The sequence below is a fragment of the Bombina bombina genome, chromosome 7 (assembly GCF_027579735.1).
Source record: "Bombina bombina isolate aBomBom1 chromosome 7, aBomBom1.pri, whole genome shotgun sequence".
Lineage (NCBI taxonomy): Eukaryota > Metazoa > Chordata > Amphibia > Anura > Bombinatoridae > Bombina > Bombina bombina.
In genome coordinates, this window is record NC_069505.1 from 388646178 (window position 1) to 388666564 (window position 20387).

At 42.5% G+C, this 20387-nt stretch overlaps 1 protein-coding gene across 1 annotated transcript in view; it reads left to right on the top strand.

Moving 5' to 3' along the window:
- Positions 1-20387, top strand: part of TEX264 (testis expressed 264, ER-phagy receptor) — a 128093-nt gene that overhangs the window by 99752 nt on the left and 7954 nt on the right. The window lies entirely within an intron of this gene.

Sequence of the window (20387 nt, forward strand, 5' to 3'; positions counted from 1 at the left end):
GTACCTTAGAGCCTACCTGATATATTTAGTGCTTTAATGGGCACTATGTGTCATGCTATAAGATATTCCCTCATTGTATTGTATGTTGTTCCCCCATCCACATTTAGCAAAACTTAGTAGGAAGGCTCTCTGACGCTTTAATGAATGCTAGAAGGAAGTCTCTCATGGTCTACTGCAGTGTGTGCCGAGATGTTGTTAGTCATGCTGAGAGACCATTACATTATGCAGTATATATGGACAATCACATTCCGCCTTGTGTGTTTGTGCAGCAGCAAACTTTCCTCCTATATTCAGAGCAGCTTGCCTCACTCCATCTTGCAATGCATGTTGGGACTGGTTTCCCTCTTATAGTGTATGCTGGGGCTGGTTCCTTACTCCCTGCCATAGTGCCTACTAGGACTAGTTTCACCTACCCTCCACATTGCAGGCTGCGGCTGGGTTTTGACTCTCCTTTCGCAATGTATACTGGGGCTGTTTTCTTTCTTTCTTTTGTAGTGCATGCTGGGACTGGGTTTTCCATCCCCCTTTGCAGTACATGCTAGGGCTGGGTTTTCTCTCCCTATATGCAGTGCATGCTGAGTTTTTAGGTTTCTTTATCCCCCTTTGCAGTGCATGCTGGGGTCAGGTCTGGTTCCCTTTTTCTCCTCTTCAGCGCATACTTGTGGTGGGTTTTCTCTCCCCCTTTGCAGTGCATGCTGAGGTTGGTTCCTCTCTCATGCAGTACATGCTGGGGCTGGTTTACTATCTGTCTCTTGAATTGCATGCTGTGACTGCTGACTCTCTTCTCCAGTGCATGCTGTGACTGCTGACTCTCTTCTCCAGTGCATGCTGGGACTGCTGACTCTCTTCTCCAGTGCATGATATGACTGCTGACTCTCTTCTCCAGTGCATGCTGTGACTGTTGACTCTTCTCCAGCAGTGCATGCTGGGACAGCAATCTCTCTCCCCCTGCAGTGCAAGCAGGGACTGCTGTCTCTCCTACTGTAGTGTAGTCTGGGGAAGGTTTATCTCTTCCCCCTGCAGTGTATGCTGCTGCTAGTTTCTGTCTCCTGCAGTGCATGCTGCTGCTAGTTTCTCCCTGTCTCCTGCAGTGCGTGCTGCTGCTAGTTTCTATCTCCTGCAGTGCATGCTGCTGCTAGTTTCTGTCTCCTGCAGTGTGTGACGCTGCTAGTTTCTGTCTCCTGCAGTGCATGCTGCTGCTAGTTTCTGTCTCCTGCAGTGCGCAATGCTGCTAATTTCTGTCTCCTGCAGTGCGTGATGCTGCTAGTTTCTGTCTCCTGCAGTGCATACTTCTGCTAGTTTCTGTCTCCTGCAGTGCGTGATGTTGCTAGTTTCTGTCTCCTGCAGTGCGTACTTCTGCTAGTTTCTGTCTCCTGCAGTGTGTACTTCTGCTAGTTTCTGTCTCCTGCAGTGTGTGATGCTGCTAGTTTCTGTCTCCTGCAGTGTGTGATACTGCTAGTTTCTGTCTCCTGCAGTGCGTGATGCTGCTAGTTTCTGTCTCCTGCAGTGCGTGATGCTGCTAGTTTCTGTCTCCTGCAGTGCGTGATGCTGCTAATTTCTGTCTCCTGCAGTGCGTGATGCTGCTAGTTTCTGTCTCCTGCAGTGCATACTTCTGCTAGTTTCTGTCTCCTGCAGTGCGTGATGTTGCTAGTTTCTGTCTCCTGCAGTGCGTACTTGTGCTAGTTTCTGTCTCCTGCAGTGTGTACTTCTGCTAGTTAATGTCTCCTGCAGTGTGTGATGCTGCTAGTTTCTGTCTCCTGCAGTGTGTGATACTGCTTGTTTCTGTCTCCTGCAGTGCGTGATGCTGCTAGTTTCTGTCTCCTGCAGTGCGTGATGCTGCTAGTTTCTGTCTCCTGCAGTGCGTGATGCTGCTAGTTTCTGTCTCCTGCAGTGCATACTTCTGCTAGTTTCTGTCTCCTGCAGTGCGTGATGTTGCTAGTTTCTGTCTCCTGCAGTGCGTACTTCTGCTAGTTTCTGTCTCCTGCAGTGTGTACTTCTGCTAGTTAATGTCTCCTGCAGTGTGTGATGCTGCTAGTTTCTGTCTCCTGCAGTGTGTGATACTGCTTGTTTCTGTCTCCTGCAGTGCGTGATGCTGCTAGTTTCTGTCTCCTGCAGTGCGTGATGCTGCTAGTTTCTGTCTCCTGCAGTGCGTGATGCTGCTAGTTTCTGTCTCCTGCAGTGCGTGATGCTGCTAGTTTCTGTCTCCTGCAGTGCGCAATGCTGCTAGTTTCTGTCTCCTGCAGTGCGCAATGCTGCTAATTTCTGTCTCCTGCAGTGCGTGATGCTGCTAGTTTCTGTCTCCTGCAGTGCATACTTCTGCTAGTTTCTGTCTCCTGCAGTGCGTACTTCTGCTAGTTTCTGTCTCCTGCAGTGCATACTTCTGCTAGTTTCTGTCTCCTGCAGTGCGTGATGTTGCTAGTTTCTGTCTCCTGCAGTGTGTGATGCTGCTAGTTTCTGTCTCCTGCAGTGTGTGATACTGCTAGTTTCTGTCTCCTGCAGTGTGTGATACTGCTAGTTTCTGTCTCCTGCAGTGCGTGATGCTGCTAGTTTCTGTCTCCTGCAGTGCGTGATTCTGCACACTTAATATATACCTGGAAGGTTTAAGTTTTACTTTCAGGTCTCTTTGCAGTGTATAGTTGTTTCACTACGCATAATTAAACATTTTTATTACAATCTCAAAGTGTTAAATGTTCCTGTGAAAAGGCTCTGAAACCTCATCCAATATACTCTTGATACACAGTTGTTGGCAGAGCTGATTTCCCTTTCCAACGTGTTTGCTATAATCTAATCTCTCTTCTTCTACAACAGGAGTCATTTGCTCTCTGCCTTTGCACTATGTGCTGTGGGCCTGTTTCTATTTCCCAAAACTCATGCTTGGAGACCCTGTTTTTTTTTTTTGTCCTCGCAAAGGGAGATCTGGAATGGGACAGCATCAGATTTGCAAGCCCAGCCTTGAAGCTATGTCATCTGCAATTAACATTATTTTACACTTAATGAGTCCCTGAAGCTGTGTCACCAGCCATGGGCTGCACCAGCTGTCACTGTCACCTTACCGCGTGATGCTGCCCTCTGCCCCCAGCTCCGGGCACACTCTGCCAGCCAAGGTCATTACTTGTCCTGTTAGACAGGCGGTGTACAAGTACCAGATCTAGTGCTGCATGCAGGCGGGGGCAGGACACGGCTGACACCCCTCATCCTCGCTATATTATTATCTTTGTGTGTTATTAAGCAGCTGGGAGCTGACGCATGCCAGGCTGGGGGCAAAATAAATAGCACGTTAGTCTTCACTGAGTAGGGGGGCCCACCTGTGTGTGAGAGAGAGAGTGAAAATAAGACTGTGCTGGAAAGAGACTGGCAGAATGAAGAAAACATATTCTAGAAAAAAGGCGATTTGCAGAAAAGGAAACAGAATAGAGGTTAAATGGTGCACTGTAAATCAGGTAGAGGAAGGTGGGGAAAAAAGAGGAGGTGCGGGAGAAGGGACATAATGATGATTTGTAATAATGTAGAGCAGGTGTGCCCACACTTTTGTATAATGGAGTCTACTTGATTTGCAAATTTCGTCACTTTGACCCACTGATGTGTGTTTCGTCTTATAGAGACCAACTTCAGCTCCAGCCTCCTTCCCTTTAAAACAAGACCTTTATTTTCATATCTGGGTCATCAGCTTGTAAATGACAACGATTCGGGCCTGCTATAGACCGTTACTCATGTTTAAGGGTCTATAGCAGCCACTAAACATTGTCATTTACAAGCTGATGACCCAGATGTGAAAATAAAGTTCTTGTTTTAAAGACCTAGGATTTACCATCCCTAAAAATCAAGTGGAGTTTAAGTGATCATATATGTTAAAAAGGGTGCTAAACTCACCCTGAATGTGCCGTTGCACAGCACTAAACTCAGCGGCTCCAGCCGCCCACGCTCTCCTTCAGCAAGGTGACATTTGCACCTCTAAACCAATAGCCGTGCGTGTCAACTGACAGTGTTCTGTATGCACGCATGGCTGTTGGCTTAGAGGAGTAAGCGTCACCTCATTGGTAGAAGAGCGATGTACCGTGGGCGGCCAAAGCTACTGAGTTTAGTGCTGTACAACGGCACATTCAGGGTGAGTTTAGCACCCTTTTTTACATATATGATCACTTAAACTCCACTTGATTTTTAGTGATGGTAAATTGTAGCGTTTGTTTTACGCTTGGATTTACCATCACTTTAATGGAAAGGAGGATGGAGCTGAAGTTTGTTTCTATATACTAAGTTACTGAATAAGAAACTGTGTGCTGTTTTCCTGCATTGATTGAAACAGTGTGTTTGGTCTTAGCTTGAGGCCATATGGTCATAACTGGCTGCAAAACAATTTGGAGATCTAAAAGGAAACGCTTAGAGATCTACTGGTAGACCATGGTCTATCTTTTGGCCACACCTAATATAGATGGATTATCAATAGTTCTGTGAGATCATCCCTAAGAGATCATTTGTGTAGAGTCATTTGACAATGAGACAGGATGGCCAAGCTGGGGTAATGGGCATTATCAATATTGGTAGAGCTTGAGAGGTTGTAAGGCTGTTAATAGACAACGGGGGAGTTAGGGATGGTCAGAAATACTGTCAGTTTACCGGTTGCGAGAGAGAAAGTGATGCTAAATAAATCAAGATTGATGCGTTTTATAAAGGAAAAAGAGACCAGGATAGTTGACTTAATAAAAATAAAGCTTTAAAAGGAGAGTTCAGTCATAAGACATTCATCATTTAGATAGAGCACACCATTTTAAACAACTTTCCAATTTACTTCTATTATTTAATTTGCTTCCTTCTCTTGTTATCTTTTGCTGAAAGGTTTATCTAGGAAAGCTCAGGAGCAGCAAAGAACCTAGGCTTTAGCTGCTAATTGGTGGCTGCATATTTATACCGATTGTCATTGGCTCACCCATGTGAGTTAGCAACCAGTAGTGCATTGCTGCTCCTTCAACAAATGACACCAAGAAAATGAAGGAAATTTGAAAATATAAGTAAACTGTAATGTTGTTTAAAATGACACGCTCTATCTGAATCATGAAAGAAACTTTTTTGGGTTTCATATCCCTTTAAAGGGACAGTTTAGGCACAATACATAATTTTGATTACTTATTGTTACAGAAGCATCCTGCCACTGGTCCCACATCTATAGTTTTGTAAGAAGTACATGAAACTTCATAGTTTTTTTTGGAGCTGAAAATGTCTGCAAAGTTTCGCCCACCTATTGTGTGTGTATATCTTGGTTTGTTAAGTTTCTCCAAACATGATTGACTCGTAAATAAGTTTTCCTACTCGCACAAGATGATTTGTGATCGTAAAAAAGAGTTTATTACTTGTCCTGATCAGTGGTGGAATCTTGCTCACCTTTAATAAACTTATCCCGCTTGTTTATAGAAACAGATATCTAATATATAAGGTGGCGCAAAGAACTTGCTGATTCCTATTTAGCACAATTTTGATTATGTATATGTGTTCCTATTTTCCGGTATTTATATTTATTTATAAAAAAAATAACAGGTAATGAATATTCCATATATTCACTTTATCATATCAATTCATATAGGGCAATTATATTACCTGCTTCTATACTTTTTTCTTTAACCTCTAAAAAGGTGCACTCTTATATTGATTAATAAACCACTAAGTTATTATAATCCACATAAAATTTATTTCTCTTGTAAGGTGTATCCAGTCCACGGATTCATCCATTACTTGTGGGATATTCTCCTTCCCAACAGGAAGCTGCAAGAGGATCACCCACAGCCGAGCTGTCTATATAGCTCCTCCCCTAACTGCCACCTCCAGTCATTCTCTTGCAGCTCTCGACAAGAAAGGAAGTATCAAGAGAGATGTGGTGAATTAGTGTAGTTTATCTTCAATCAAAAGTTTGTTATTTTTAAATGGTACCGGCGTTGTACTGTTTTTACCTCAGGCAGAAATTAGAAGAAGAGTTTTGCCTGAGGTTTTTGATGATCTTAGCAGGTTGTAACTAAGGTCCACTGCTGTTCTCACACATAACTGAAGAGTATGGGAAAACTTCAGCTGGGGGAACGGCCTGCAGATTTAACTGCTCTGAGGTATGTGCAGTATATTTTTTTCTAGAGAGATGATAAGGTCTAGAAAACGCTAACAGTACCTGATATATTTAAGGTAAGCTTAGTATGTTAAACGTTTGCATGATTTATTAAGAACGTTTTTTACTAAGGGTGATAAATCTTTATTTGGGGCCTAGCTTTCCACATGGCTGACTAGATTTCTCCTTGGAGTAGTTATTTATGGCCCTTTCACTTTGAGTGCATGGTGAGAGGGGCCTATTTTCGCGCTCTAATTGCGCAGTAGTTTTTACATTCTGAGACATCCAGCTTCCCTGAAGGAGGAGGAGACATATTGGACCTTCGTAAGGGGTTTTTGTGCCTACAAAAGTCGTTTTATGGGAAGGTAGGAGCCACAGTAGAGCTGTGGCAGTTTGCTTGTGACTGTTATACCGGTTTTACCGTTTTTTTGCTTCGTTTTTGAGCCTGAGGGGTTAATCATCCATTTGCAAGTGGGTGCAATGCTATTTTAGTCTATTATATACACTGTAAAAATTTCGTAGAGTTAACTGCTTTTTTCACTGTTTTGCAGTTTTTGTGTTTGTTTTTTTCCCTTAAAGGCACAGTACCGTTTTTTATATTCTGCTTTTTCACATTAATTAAAGTGTTTTCCAAGCTTGTTGGTCTCATTACTAGTCTGTTAAACATGTCTGACATAGAGGAAACTCCTTGTTCATTATGTTTAGAAGCCATTGTGGAACCCCCCTCTTAGAATGAGTACCAAATGCACTGATCTTACTATAAGTTATAAAGACCATATTCTGGCTTTAAAAGATTTATCACCAGAGGAAATTGACAAGGGGGAAGTTATGCCGACTAACTCTCCCCACGTGTCAGAGCCTATAACTACCGCTCAAGGGACGCCAAGTACATCTAGCGCGCCCATTGCGTATACTTTACAAGACATGGCGGCAGTTATGAATCATACCCTTACATAGGTATTGTCCAAACTGCCAGGGTTACAAGGAAAGCGAGACAGCTCTGGGGCTAGAACAAATACAGAGCTCTATGACGCTTTAGTAGCTATGTCTGATATACCCTCACAATGTGCAGAAGCCGAAGCAGGAGAGCTTCTATCTTTGGGTGATTTTTCTGACTCAGGGAAGACACTTCAACCTGATTCTGATATGTCTACATTTAAATTTAAGCTTGAACACCTCCGCGTGTTGCTCAGGGAGGTTTTAGCAACTCTGGATGACTGTGACGCCATTGTAGTCCCAGAGAAATTGTGTAAATTGGATAAATACTATGCAGTGCCTGTTTACACTGATGTTTTTCCAATACCTAAGAGGTTTTCAGAAATTATTAATAAGGAATGGGATAGACCAGGTGTACCGTTCTCTCCCCCTCCTGTTTTTAAAAAGATGTTTCCTATAGATGCCGCTACACGGGACTTGTGGCAAACGGTCCCTAAGGTGGAGGGAGCAGTCTCTACCCTAGCTAAGCGTACAACTATCCCTGTCGAGGACAGTTGTGTTTTTCTAGATCCAATGGACAAAAAATTAAAAGGGTTACCTTAAGAAAATTTTTATTCAACAAGGTTTTATTCTCCAGCCCCTTGCATGCATTGCCCCTGTCACTGCTGCTGCGGCCTTCTGGTTTGAGTCTCTAGAAGAGGCTCTACAGGTAGAAACCCCATTGGATGATATCCTTGACAAGCTTAAAGCTCTTAAGCTAGCCAATTCATTTGTTTCTGACGCTGTTGTTCATTTAACCAAGCTAATGGCTAAAAACTCAGGTTTTGCTATTCAGGCGCGTAGGGCGCTATGGCTTAAATCCTGGTCAGCTGACGTTACTTCAAAGTCTAAGCTCCTCAATATTGCCTTCAAGGGGCAGACCCTATTCGGGCCTGGGCTGAAGGAGATCATTTCTGATATTACTGGAGGAAAAGGTCACGCCCTTCCTCAGGATAGGTCCAACAAATTAAGGACCAAACAGACTAATTTTCGTTCCTTTCGAAATTTCAAGAGTGGCGCAGCTTCAACTTCCTCTAATACAAAACAAGAGGGAAATGTTGCCCAGTCCAAGCCGGTCTGGAGACCTAAGCAGGCCAAAAAACCTGCTGCTGCCTCTAAGACAGCATGAAAGATCAGCCCCCAATCCGGAAACGGATCTAGTAGGGGCAGACTTTCTCTCTTCGCCCAGGCTTGGGCAAGAGATGTGTCCCAGGGATATCTTCTAGACTTCAAAGCTTCTTCCCCAAAAGGGAGATTTCATCTCTCACAATTATCTGCAAACCAGATAAAGAGAGAGGCATTCTTACATTGTGTTCAAGACCTCCTAGTTATGGGAGTGATCCACCCAGTTCCAAAGGAGGAACAGGGGCAAGGCTTATATTCAAATCTGTTTGTAGTTCCCAAGAAAGAGGGAACTTTCAGACCAATCTTAGATCTCAAGATCCTAAACAAATTTCTCAGGGTCCCATCCTTCAAGATGGAGACTATTCGAACCATCCTACCTATGATCCAGGAGGGTCAATATATGACTACCGTGGACTTAAAGGATGCTTATCTTCACATTCCGATACACAGAGATCATCATCGGTTTCTCAGGTTCGCCTTCCTAGAAAGGCATTACCAGTTTGTGGCTCTTCCCTTTGGGTTAGCTACGGCACCAAGAATCTTTACGAAGGTTCTAGGGTCACTCCTAGCGGTCCTAAGGCCGCAGGGTATAGCAGTAGCCCCTTACCTAGACGACATTCTGATACAGGCGTTGAATTTTCAAATCGCCATATGGACATTGTGCTGGCATTCCTGAGGTCTCATGGGTGGAAAGTGAACGAAGAAAAGAGTTCTCTATCCCCTCTCACAAGAGTTTCCTTCCTAGGAACTCTGATAGATTCTGTAGAAATGAAGATTTACCTGACAGAGGCCAGGTCGTCAAAACTTCTAAATTCCTGCCGTGTTCTTTATTCTACTTCTCGCCCTTCAGTGGCTCAGTGTATGGAAGTAATCGGCTTAATGGTAGCGGCAATGGACATAGTGCCGTTTGCCCGCCTACATCTCAGACCGCTGCAACTCTGCATGCTCAGTTAGTGGAATGGGGATTACACAGATTTGTCCCCTCTACTAAATCTGGATCAAGAGACCAGAGATTATCTTCTCTGGTGGGTATATCTGTCCAAGGGTATGACCTTCCGCTGGCCAGATTGGACAATAGTAACACAGATGCCAGCCTTCTGGGCTGGGGTGCAGTCTGGAACTCCCTGAAGGCTCAGGGCTCGTGGACTCAGGAGGAGGCACTCCTTCCGATAAACATTCTGGAACTAAGAGCGATATTCAATGCTCTTCAGGCTTGGCCTCAGCTTGCTGCGATCAGGTTCATCAGATTTCATTCGGACAATATCACGACTGTAGCCTACATCAACCATCAAGGGGGAACAAGGAGTTCCCTAGCAATGTTGGAGGTTTCAACAATAATTCTATGGGCAGAGGTTCACTCTTGCCATCTATCAGCTATCCATATCCCAGGAGTAGAGAACTGGGAGGCGGATTTTCTAAGTCGACAGACTTTTCATCCGGGGGAGTGGGAACTCCATCCATAGGTGTTTGCACAGTTGATTCAACTTTGGGGCAAACCAGAACTGGATCTCATGGCGTCTCGTCAGAACGCCAAGCTTCCTTGTTACGGATCCAGGTCCAGGGATCCCAAGGCAGAGCTGATAGATGCGCGAGCAGTGCCTTGGTCCTTCAACCTGGCTTATGTGTTTCCACCGTTTCCTCTGCTCCCTCGTCTGATTGCCAAGATCAAGCAGGAGAGAGCTTCGGTGATTTTGATAGCACCTGCGTGGCCACGCAGGACTTGGTATGCAGATCTGGAGGCTGGCCAGCAGCCTCCTGAATGAATTACAGCTCATTCCACTAGAGCGGTGGCTTCCACATGGGCTTTTAAAAATGAGGCTTCTGTTGAACAGATTTGTAAGGCGGCGACTTGTTCTTCGCTTCATACTTTTTCTAAATTCTACAAATTTTATATTTTTCCTTCTTCGGAGGCTATTTTTAGGAGAAAGTTCTTACAGGCAGTGGTGCCTTCCGTTTAAGCGCCTGCCTTGTCCCTCCCTTCATCTGTGTCCTATAGCTTTGGTATTGGTATCCCAAAAGTAATGGATGAATCCGTGGACTGGATACACCTTACAAGAGAAAACAAAATTTATGCTTACCTGATAAATTTATTTCTCTTGTGGTGTATCCAGTCCACGGCCCGCCCTGTCATTTTAAGGCAGGTGTTTTTTATTTTTAAACTACAGTCGCCACTGCACCCTATAGTTTCTCCTTTCTCTTGCTTGTCTTCGGTCGAATGACTGGAGGTGGCAGTTAGGGGAGGAGCTATATAGACAGCTCTGCTGTGGGTGATCCTCTTGCAGCTTCCTGTTGGGAAGGAGAATATCCCACAAGTAATGGATGAATCCGTGGACTGGATACACCACAAGAGAAATAAATTTATCAGGTAAGCATAAATTTTGTTTTATGCTAGACCAGTGGTTCTCAACTTAAGTGACCTCAAGGCCCGGTAAGTTTTAGCCGGACTGGTCCAGGGCCCGGTAAGCATCGGGAGTGGGTTGCAGTAGGTTTTGAAGAAATATATATATATATATATATATATATATATATATATATATATATATATATATATATGTGTGTGTGTATATATATATATATATATATATATATATACTCTCTCTATCTATCTATATATATATATATATATATATATATGTGTGTGTGTGTGTGTGTGTATATATGTATATATATATATAGTCTCTTTCTCTCCTCCCCTCTCTCTTTCTCTCTCCTCCCCTCTTTCTTTCTTTCTTTCTTTCTCTCTCCTCCTCCTCTCTCTCCTCCCCTCTCTCTTTCTCTCTCCTCCCCTCTCTCTTTCTCTCTCCTCCCCCTCCCCTCCCTCTTTCTCTCCTCCCCTCTCTCTTTCTCTCTCCTCCCCCTCTCTCTTTCTCTCTCCTCCCCTCTCTCTTTCTCTCTCCTCCCCTCCCTCTTTCTCTCCTCCCCTCTCTCTTTCTCTCTCCTCCCCTCTCTCTTTCTCTCTCCTCCCCTCTCTCTTTCTCTCTCCTCCCCTCTCTCTTTCTCTATGTGTATATATATATAAATATATATATATATATATATATATATATAGTCTCTTTCTCTCCTCCCCTCTCTCTTTCTGTCTCCTCCCCTCTCTCTTTCTCTCTCCTCCCCTCTCTCTCTCCTCCCCCCTCTCTCTCTCTCTTCTCCCCTCTCTCTCTCACTCTCTCTCTCTACTTAGGTATTCTTAGATAAGATGAACAACTTAAAGGGATATGAAACCCAAACATTTTCTTTTTTGATTCAGGTAGGTTAACACATAAATATTTATGTATATAATATTATAATCATATACATATATATATTTACTGGGAAGACACAGTTCCCATAGACCACAATGTAAAGGCATCCCACTGCCACCGACTTTAACCCTAAAATACTGCCTAGTGCAGTAATTTTATTTAAAAAATAAAGATACTGCCATCTTTTTCTTTTTTTTTTAATAAACTGCGCTAGACTGTATTTTGGGGGCATTTGGGGCAGATTTATAAAATTAACCAGAGATCCGATCTGGTTAATTTTATAAGCACTAATTGCTACCGCAAGCTTTCAGTAGCAATAACCAGCCACTTGTAATGGCTGGTTAATTACTGCACTCCCACAAACAGGCAAATTCACCCGTTTGCGGGAGCGCAATCATTTAGCGATCCACTTGTAATCTAGCCCAAGTTTTCTAATGGCTTTAATTTGGAGAATAATGTAATATATGTTTGGAATCCATAAGTATGAATTATGAGTATATAATAGTTTACTTATAGTTTTAAATGCTTTTAGTAAAAACCTTTATCAATTGTATTCTCAGTATTACAAGGGGTTAAATGGGGGTAAATGGTGGTAACTGTCATGGATACCGGGCTGCAAGGGTTAAACCCCTACCTCCCTACAACCCCATAACTTCAACGGGCTGTATCTCCGGTCCCCAGTGACAAATCACACCGCTTTTTGGACTGTTGTATCTGGGGACGACAGCTTTAAAATGACACCCTAGAAGTGCCACCGCTTCCCCGGGATCACCCCGAAACTGCCACCCCTGTGTCCTGGGATTCTGTGGGACTGTGGCTGCTATGAAGGTGCCGGTCTGTCTGGAGGGGCGGAAATGGCGGGAAAATTGTGGGATTGTCCAGTATCTTATCAAGATAAGCTTTGTGTATAAAAGGAGTGTGTGTTTTCAATAAAATTATGAAAAAGCAAAGGAAAGAGCAATGGGAATGCCGATGGACTTTCCAGGCAGACTGAAATAGAATGCTCCTCGGACAGCCCCAAGTAGACCCGTGTGGATCTAGCCGGGTCTGCCGAACTGGAAGGGGGGAGTTGTCACGGATACCGGGCTGCAAGGGTTAAACCCCCTACCCCCCTACAACCTCACCCCTGTTGTTTCTCAGTGGTTTTGGGCTCCTCGAGCAACCACAATCTCTGCAAGCTTTTGTTTGTTTGTTTTTTGTTCTAAACTTGTTAAGAGAGGAGCTGGTCTATGACCGGGAAAACCCTCCTAGGCTGGCCCGGCTCCTGGAACTCCCAGTTGGCCACAGAACAGCAGGACACCCTCTAACTTTACCCCTGGTCGCTCCAGCGACCATTTGCCCCAGAGCTCCGTTTTTTGGGGGATCACCGCCACCCTTCCCCGGGATCACCGCCACCCCTGTGTCCTGGGATTCGGTGGGACTGTGGCTGCTATGGAGGTGCCGGTCTGTCTGGAGGGGCGGGAATGGCGTGAAAATTGTGGGATTGTCCAGTATCTTATCAAGATGAGCTTTGTGTATAAAAGTAGTGTGTGTTTTCAATAAAATTATTTCCTGTTTCAGCTGAATGCTAGTATGTCTAGTTATTTGGGTAGGCTCCTGCTAAAATCACTTTCCTGGGCTACATAGCAGCTTATTCCAGGTAGAGGAAGGACCGTCTGGCAGAGCTATCTAGTCTGGGTAGCCAGAGTCTGCCACAGGGTGGGACCCTGAATACTGATGCTGTCAGGCATCAGGGGTGGCTACAGACTGTGGTCACTTGCCAGCTACATAGCTGCAGTCGGCAGGGAGGAAGCAGGACCCGTTTGGCGGAGCTACCCAGTCGGGGTAGCCGGGGTATCCGTCACAGTAACGTTGATTGAGCACTATAAATTGAATTACATCTGTATAGTATTACTGAGTCTGTGAACAACGTTATCTGAAACGCGTAAGTCTGATTGAACGTGTTCCTTCCTTGTCAAGCTTTCCTGTTTTCTTAAGCATTTATATACAGGTGTACCTCTGCGATATTGAGTGTTCGGTTCCAGACCACCGCAATAAAGCGAGTATTTTATACTTCATGACTGAAAGTCCCCTTTTATTTGTAGTACTGGTAAATCCTAGTGTTTCAAAAGAACTAGGATTTACCATCACTTTAAGCAAATAAATTCATTGCCGAAAATAACCAGGTGCAGGAGCTGCCTGTGGCCTTCTATAAAAGAATGCCAAACACGAAAATTTGCACACGCCTGTTTATCGTTCGTCATTTGTTGTGTGCTATAAGCAACAAATATAGATAAATTGTTTCACAGTGTAACCAAGCACTGTGCAGCATGTAGGAATTTCTGGGTTCTGAATTCCACGGAGGAGCAATACTGCAACATTCATGTGCATGACGAATAAACTTGCATTTGTTTTTTTATATTGGTCTGGATTTGCACACATTTTTGTGTGTTGCACTATTAAATAAATACATTCAGCTCCAAAAAGGGCTTCATGCCTTGACCAGCTACCATATTCAGCATTCGTTTAAGAAGAACCAGCACGGAATGCTTGTGTTTATTGACAAACTAATTAGAAATAAAAAGGTACTATGTAAACTTCAGAGAGATGTTAAAGGGACATAAAGCAAGTTGGGATAGAGACAAAATATAATAATATGTCCTTTAATTACTTTACCTGCAAATTTATACTGCAGTGCCTCGCCATTAACCCTTTCATTTTAGTTTCTGAATTCTAAAGCTCTAACTCCGCCTATTTATGAAAGGTCTTGCGGACCTGATCCGACAGTGCGGATCAGGTCCGCAAGACCTCCTGAATACGGAGAGCAATACGCTCTCCGTATTCAGCAATGCACCAGCAGCTCACAACACCGCCACCCTGCTGACTCACGGCCAATTGGCCGCCAGCAGGGAGGTGTCAATCAACCTGATCGTATTCGATCGGGTTGAATTGCGGCGATTCCTGTCCGCCTCATCAGAGCAGGCAGACAGGGTTATGGAGCAGCGGTCTTTAGACTGCTGCTTCATAACTGGTGTTTCTGGCGAGTCTGAAGACTCGCCAAAAACACAGCCCTTCAAGCTCCATACGGAGCTTGATAAATGGGCCTTTATGGCTGTATCTATATCTATTGTTGTTTTGTATAATGCAAAAATGTATAGGGATTACCTGCTGGAGCTGCCTAGAAGCTATGAACTCAGTTTAAATACAATGCCTGTGTCTAAACACTAATAAGGGGGGGGTGGAGTTGGCTGTTCCAAGCAGCTTAGCTATGTAATTCATTTTGTTTATTTTTGAAAATACTTGCCAGCAATTTTTAAACAATTTATGCAAACTATTTTATATTAATTAGCCCTTTTAGGATATGCACAGATCTCAACATGTTTTATGTCCCTTTAAGTGTTACAAACAAAAACATTAACGTGTAGTGGTCGCCAATTATTCATTATTGACAACTATCTAAATACAGCCTTTGTTAGCTAAGGGGGATTAAGGGATAGGACATTCAAAATGTAATCTTTCATGATTCAGATAGAGCTTTTTCTTTTAAGGCACTTTTTAAATTCACTTCTATTTTCAAATGTGCTTCGTTCTTTTCGTATCCATTATTGAAAAAGAATACGCACATATCCTATACTAGTGGGAGCAAGTTGCTTACTGCTGCCTGCATACATCTGTGTCTTGTGATTGGCTAACTAGATGTGTTCATCTACCTGCCAATAGTGCAATGATGTTCCTTCAGCAAAGGATAACAAGAGAATAAAGAACAATTGGAAATGGAAAGCTGTTTAAAACTTTGTTCTATTCAAAGTATTAAAGGAAATTTTGGGGTTTCCTGTCCCTTTAATTCACAGTATTCAGAAGTCTATTGATATGTGCAGCTTTCTTTCATGTAATTGGCAAGAGTCCATGAGCTAATGACATATGGGATATACAATCCTACCAGGAGGGGCAAAGTTTCCCAAACCTCAAAATGCCTATAAATACACCCCCCACCACACCCACAATTCAGTTTTACAAACTTTGCCTCCTATGGAGGTGGTGAAGTAAGTTTGTGCTAAGATTTCTACGTTGATATGCGCTTCTCAGCATTGTTGAAGCCCGATTCCTCTGATTACAGCGAATGTCAGAAGGACGCGAAGGGAGTATCACTTATTTGAATACAATGATTTCCCTAACGGGGGTCTATTTCATAGGTTCTCTGTTATCGGTCGTAGAGATTCATCTCCTACCTCCCTTTTCAGATAGACGATATACTCTCAATTTACCATTACCTCTACTAATAACTGTTTTAGTACTGGTTTTATATAAAGTTCTAAATATATGTATTGTACTTATATTTGCCTTGAGTCAGGTTCATGTATTTCCTTCAGCAGACTGTCAGTTTCATATTTGGGGAATTTAAACATTTTAAGAATTTTTTTCTTACCTGGGGTTTAGTCGTTTTTTCAATTGACTACTTCTTGCTATTGCGGGTATTAGGCCCGCGGGTGCGTCAAATGCTAAACTTTATTGCGTCATTCTTGGCACGAAAATATTTTTATGACGCAACTTCGTCATTTCTGGCGTCATACGTGACGCCGAGACCTTTCACACGGCGGCGTCATTAGTGACGCAAGTGTGTCATTTCCGGTTATTTTTTGCGCCAAAAAAGTTTACGTTACGCTGTGCGTCATACTTGGCGCCAAATTTTTTTCATTATTTCAATACCCCATTGATGTTTGCCTCTTGCTTTTCTCTATCAGAGGCCTATGCTTTTGCATTTTTTTCCATTCCTGAAACTGTCATATAAGGAAATAGATAATTTTGCTTTATATGTTGTTTTTTCTCTTACATTGAGCAAGATGTCCCAATCTGATCCTGTTTCAGAAGATTCTGCTGGAACATTGCTGCCTGACATCGGTTCTACCAAAGCTAAGTGCATTTATTGTAAAAGTGTAGAAATTATTTCACCAAATGTCATTTGTAATAGTTGTCATGATAAACTTTTACATGCAGATAGTGTTTCTATCAGTAATAGTACATTGCCAGTTGCAGTTCCTTCAACTTCTAATGTGCATGATATACCTGTAAATTTTAAAAATTTGTTTCTGATTCTATTTTGAAGGCTTTGTCTGCATTTCCACCTTCTAATAAACGTAAAAGGTCTTTTAAAACTTCACATATAGCTGATGACATTTCAAATGACCAACAACATAATAATTTATCCTCTTCTGATGAGGATCTATCTGATTCAGAAGATCCTTGATCAGACATTGACATTGACAAATCTACTTATTTATTTAAAATAGAGTATATGCGTTCTTTATTAACAGAAGTGTTAATTACTTTGGATATTGAGGTAACCAGTCCTATGGACGTTCAGTCTAATAAACGTTTAAATGCTGTTTTTAAACCTCCTGTGGTTTCCCCAGGGGTTTTTCCTATTTCTGAGGCTATTTCTGATATGATTTCTAGGGAATGGAATAAGCCAGGTACTTCTTTTATTCCTTCTTCAAGGTTTAAAAAATTGTATCCTTTACCAGCAAAATCTATAGAGTTTTGGGAAAAAATCCCCAAAGTTGATGGGGCTATTTCTACTCTTGCTAAACGTACCACTATTCCTATGGAAGATAGTACTTCCTTTAAGGATCCTTTAGATAGGAAGCTTGAATCTTATCTAAGGAAGGCCTATTTATATTCAGGTCATCTTGTCAGATCTGCTATTTCTTTGGCTGATGTTGCGGCTGCCTCAACTTTTTGGTTGGAGAATTTAGCGCAACGAGAATTGGATCCTGACATATCTAGCATTACTCGCTTACTGCAACATGCTAATCATTTTATTTGTGATGCCATTTTTGATATTATCAAAATTGATGTTAGATCCATGTCTTTAGCTGTATTAGCTAGAAGAGCTTTGTGGCTTAAATCTTGGAATGCTGATATGACATCTAAATCTAGATTACTATCTCTTTCTTTCCAAGGTAATAATTTATTTGGTTCTCAGTTGGATTCTATTATTTCAACTATCACTGGAGGAAAAGGAGTTTTTCTGCCTCAGGATAAAAAACCTAAGGGTAAATCTAAGGCTTTTAACCGTTTTCGTTCCTTTCGTCAGAATAAGGAACAAAAACTCAATCCTCCTCCCAAGGAATCTGCTTCCAATTGGAAGCCTTCCTCAAATTGGAATAAATCCAAGCCATTTAGGAAACCAAAGTCAGCCTCTAAGTCCGCATGAAGGTGCGGCCCTCATTCCAGCTCAGCTGGTAGGGGGCAGATTGAGGTTTTTCAAGGATTTTTGGATAAGATCTGTCCAAAATCATTGGATTCAGAGCATTGTCTCTCAAGGGTATCGAATAGGATTCAAAGTAAGACCTCCTGTGAGAAGATTTTTTCTCTCATGTATCCCTGTAAATCCAGTAAAAGCTCAGGCTTTTCTGAAGTGTGTTTCAGACCTGGAGTCTTCAGGGGTAATCATGCCAGTTCCTCCTCAGGAACAAGGTTTGGGGTTTTATTCAAACCTATTTATTGTACCAAAGAAAGAAAATCTATTCAGACCAGTTCTGGATCTGAAAATTTTGAATCGTTATGTAAGAGTACCAACTTTCAAGATGGTGACTATAAGGACTATTCTGCCTTTTGTTCAGCAAGGACATTATATGTCCACAATAGACTTGCAGGATGCATACCTTCATATTTCGATTCATTCAGAACACTATCAGTTTCTGAGATTCTCTTTTCTAGACAAGCATTACCAATTTGTTGCTCTTCCATTTGGCCTAGCAACAGCTCCAAGAATATTTTCAAAGGTTCTGGGTGCCCTACTCTCTGTAATCAGAGAACAGGGTATTGCAGTGTTTCCTTATTTGGACGATATCTTGGTACTAGCTCAGTCTTTACATAATGCAGAATCTCACACAAATTAACTAGTGTTGTTTCTTCGGAAACATGGTTGGAGGATAAATTTACCAAAAAGTTTCTTGATTCCTCAGACAAGGGTCACCTTTTTAGGCTTCCAGATAGATTCAGTGTCCATGACCCTGTCTCTAACAGACAAGAGACGTTTAAAATTGGTTGCAGCATGCCGGCACCTTCAGTCTCAGTCATTCCCTTCAGTGGCTATGTGCATGGAAGTTTTAGGTCTCATGACTGCAGCATCAGACGCAATCCCCTTTGCTCGTTTTCACATGAGACCTCTACAGCTTTGCATGCTTAATCAATGGTGCAGGGATTATACAAAGATATCACAATTAATATCCTTGAATCCCAATGTACAACACTCTCTGACATGGTGGATAGATCACCATCATTTGGTTCAAGGGGCTTCTTTTGTTCGGCCAACCTGGACTGTGATCTCAACAGATGCGAGTCTTTCAGGTTAGGGAGCTGTTTGGGGATCTCTGACAGCACAAGGGGTTTGGAAATCTCAAGAGGCGAGATTACCAATAAATATTTTAGAACTCCGTGCAATTTTCAGGGCTCTTCAGTTCTGGCCTCTGCTAAAGAGAGAACCGTTTGTTTTCAGACAGACAATATCACAACTGTGGCTTATGTCAATCATCAGGGTGGGACTCACAGTCCCCAAGCTATGAAAGAAGTATCTCGGATACTTGCTTGGGCGGAATCCAGCTCCTGTCTAATCTCTGCGGTGGATATCCCAGGTGTAGACAATTGGGAGGCGGATTATCTCAGCCACCAGACTTTACATCCAGGGGAGTGGTCTCTCCATCCAGATGTGTTTTCTCTGATTGTACAGATGTGGGTTCTTCCAGAGATAGATCTCATGGCTTCTCATCTAAACAAGAAACTTCCCAGATACCTGTCCAGGTCCAGGGATGTTCAGGCGGAAGCAGTGGATGCACTGACACTTCCTTGGTGTTATCATCCTGCTTACATTTTCCCGCCTCTAGTTCTCCTTCCAAGAGTGATCTCCAAAATCATCATGGAACAGTCTTTTGTGTTGCTGGTGGCTCCAGCATGGACACACAGGTTTGGTATGCGGATCTGGTTTGGATGTCCAGTTGCCTGCCTTGGCCACTTCAGTTACGGTCGGACCTACTATCTCAAGGTCTGTTTTTCCATCAGGATCTCAAATCATTAAATTTGAAGGTATGGAAATTGAACGCTTAGTTCTAAGTCATAGAGGTTTCTCTCACTCAGTGACTAATACTATGTTACAAGCTCGTAAATCCGTCTCTAGGAAGATTTATTATAGAGTTTGGAAGACTTACATTTCATGGTGTTCTTCTCATAAATTCTCCTGGCATTCTTTTAGAATTCCTAGAATTTTACAGTTCCTTCAGGATGGTTTGGATAAGGATTTGTCTGCAAGTTCCTTGAAAGGACAAATCTCCGCTCTTTCTGTTTTATTTCACAGAAAGATTGCTATACTTCCTGATATTCACTGTTTTGTACAGGCTTTAGTTCGTATTAAGCCTGTCATTAAATCAATTTCTCCTCCTTGGAGTCTTAATTTGGTTCTGAAGGCTTTACAGGCTCCTCCATTTGAGCCTATGCATTCTTTGGACATTAAACTACTTTCTTGGAAAGTGTTGTTCCTTTTGGCTATCTCTTCTGCTAGAAGAGTTTCTGAGCTATCTGCTCTTTCTTGTGAGTCTCCTTTTTTGATTTTTCATCAGGATAAGGCAGTTTTGCTGACTTCTTTTCAATTTTTACCTAAGGTTGTGAATTCTAACAACATTAGTAGAGAAATTAATCCTAAGAATTCTTTTGAGAGATCCTTACATTCTTTGGATGTGGTAAGAGCTTTGAAATATTATGTGGAAGCAACTAAAGATTTCAGGAACACTTCCAGTCTATTTGTTTTATTTTCTGGTCCTAGGAAAGGTCAGAAGGCTTCTGATATTTCCTTGGCTTCTTGGTTGAAACTTTTAAATCATCAAGCTTATTTGGAGTCGGGTCAGGCCCCGCCTCAGAGAATTACAGCTCATTCTACTAGATCAGTCTCCACTTCGTGGGCTTTTAAGAATGAAGCTTCAGTTAATTAG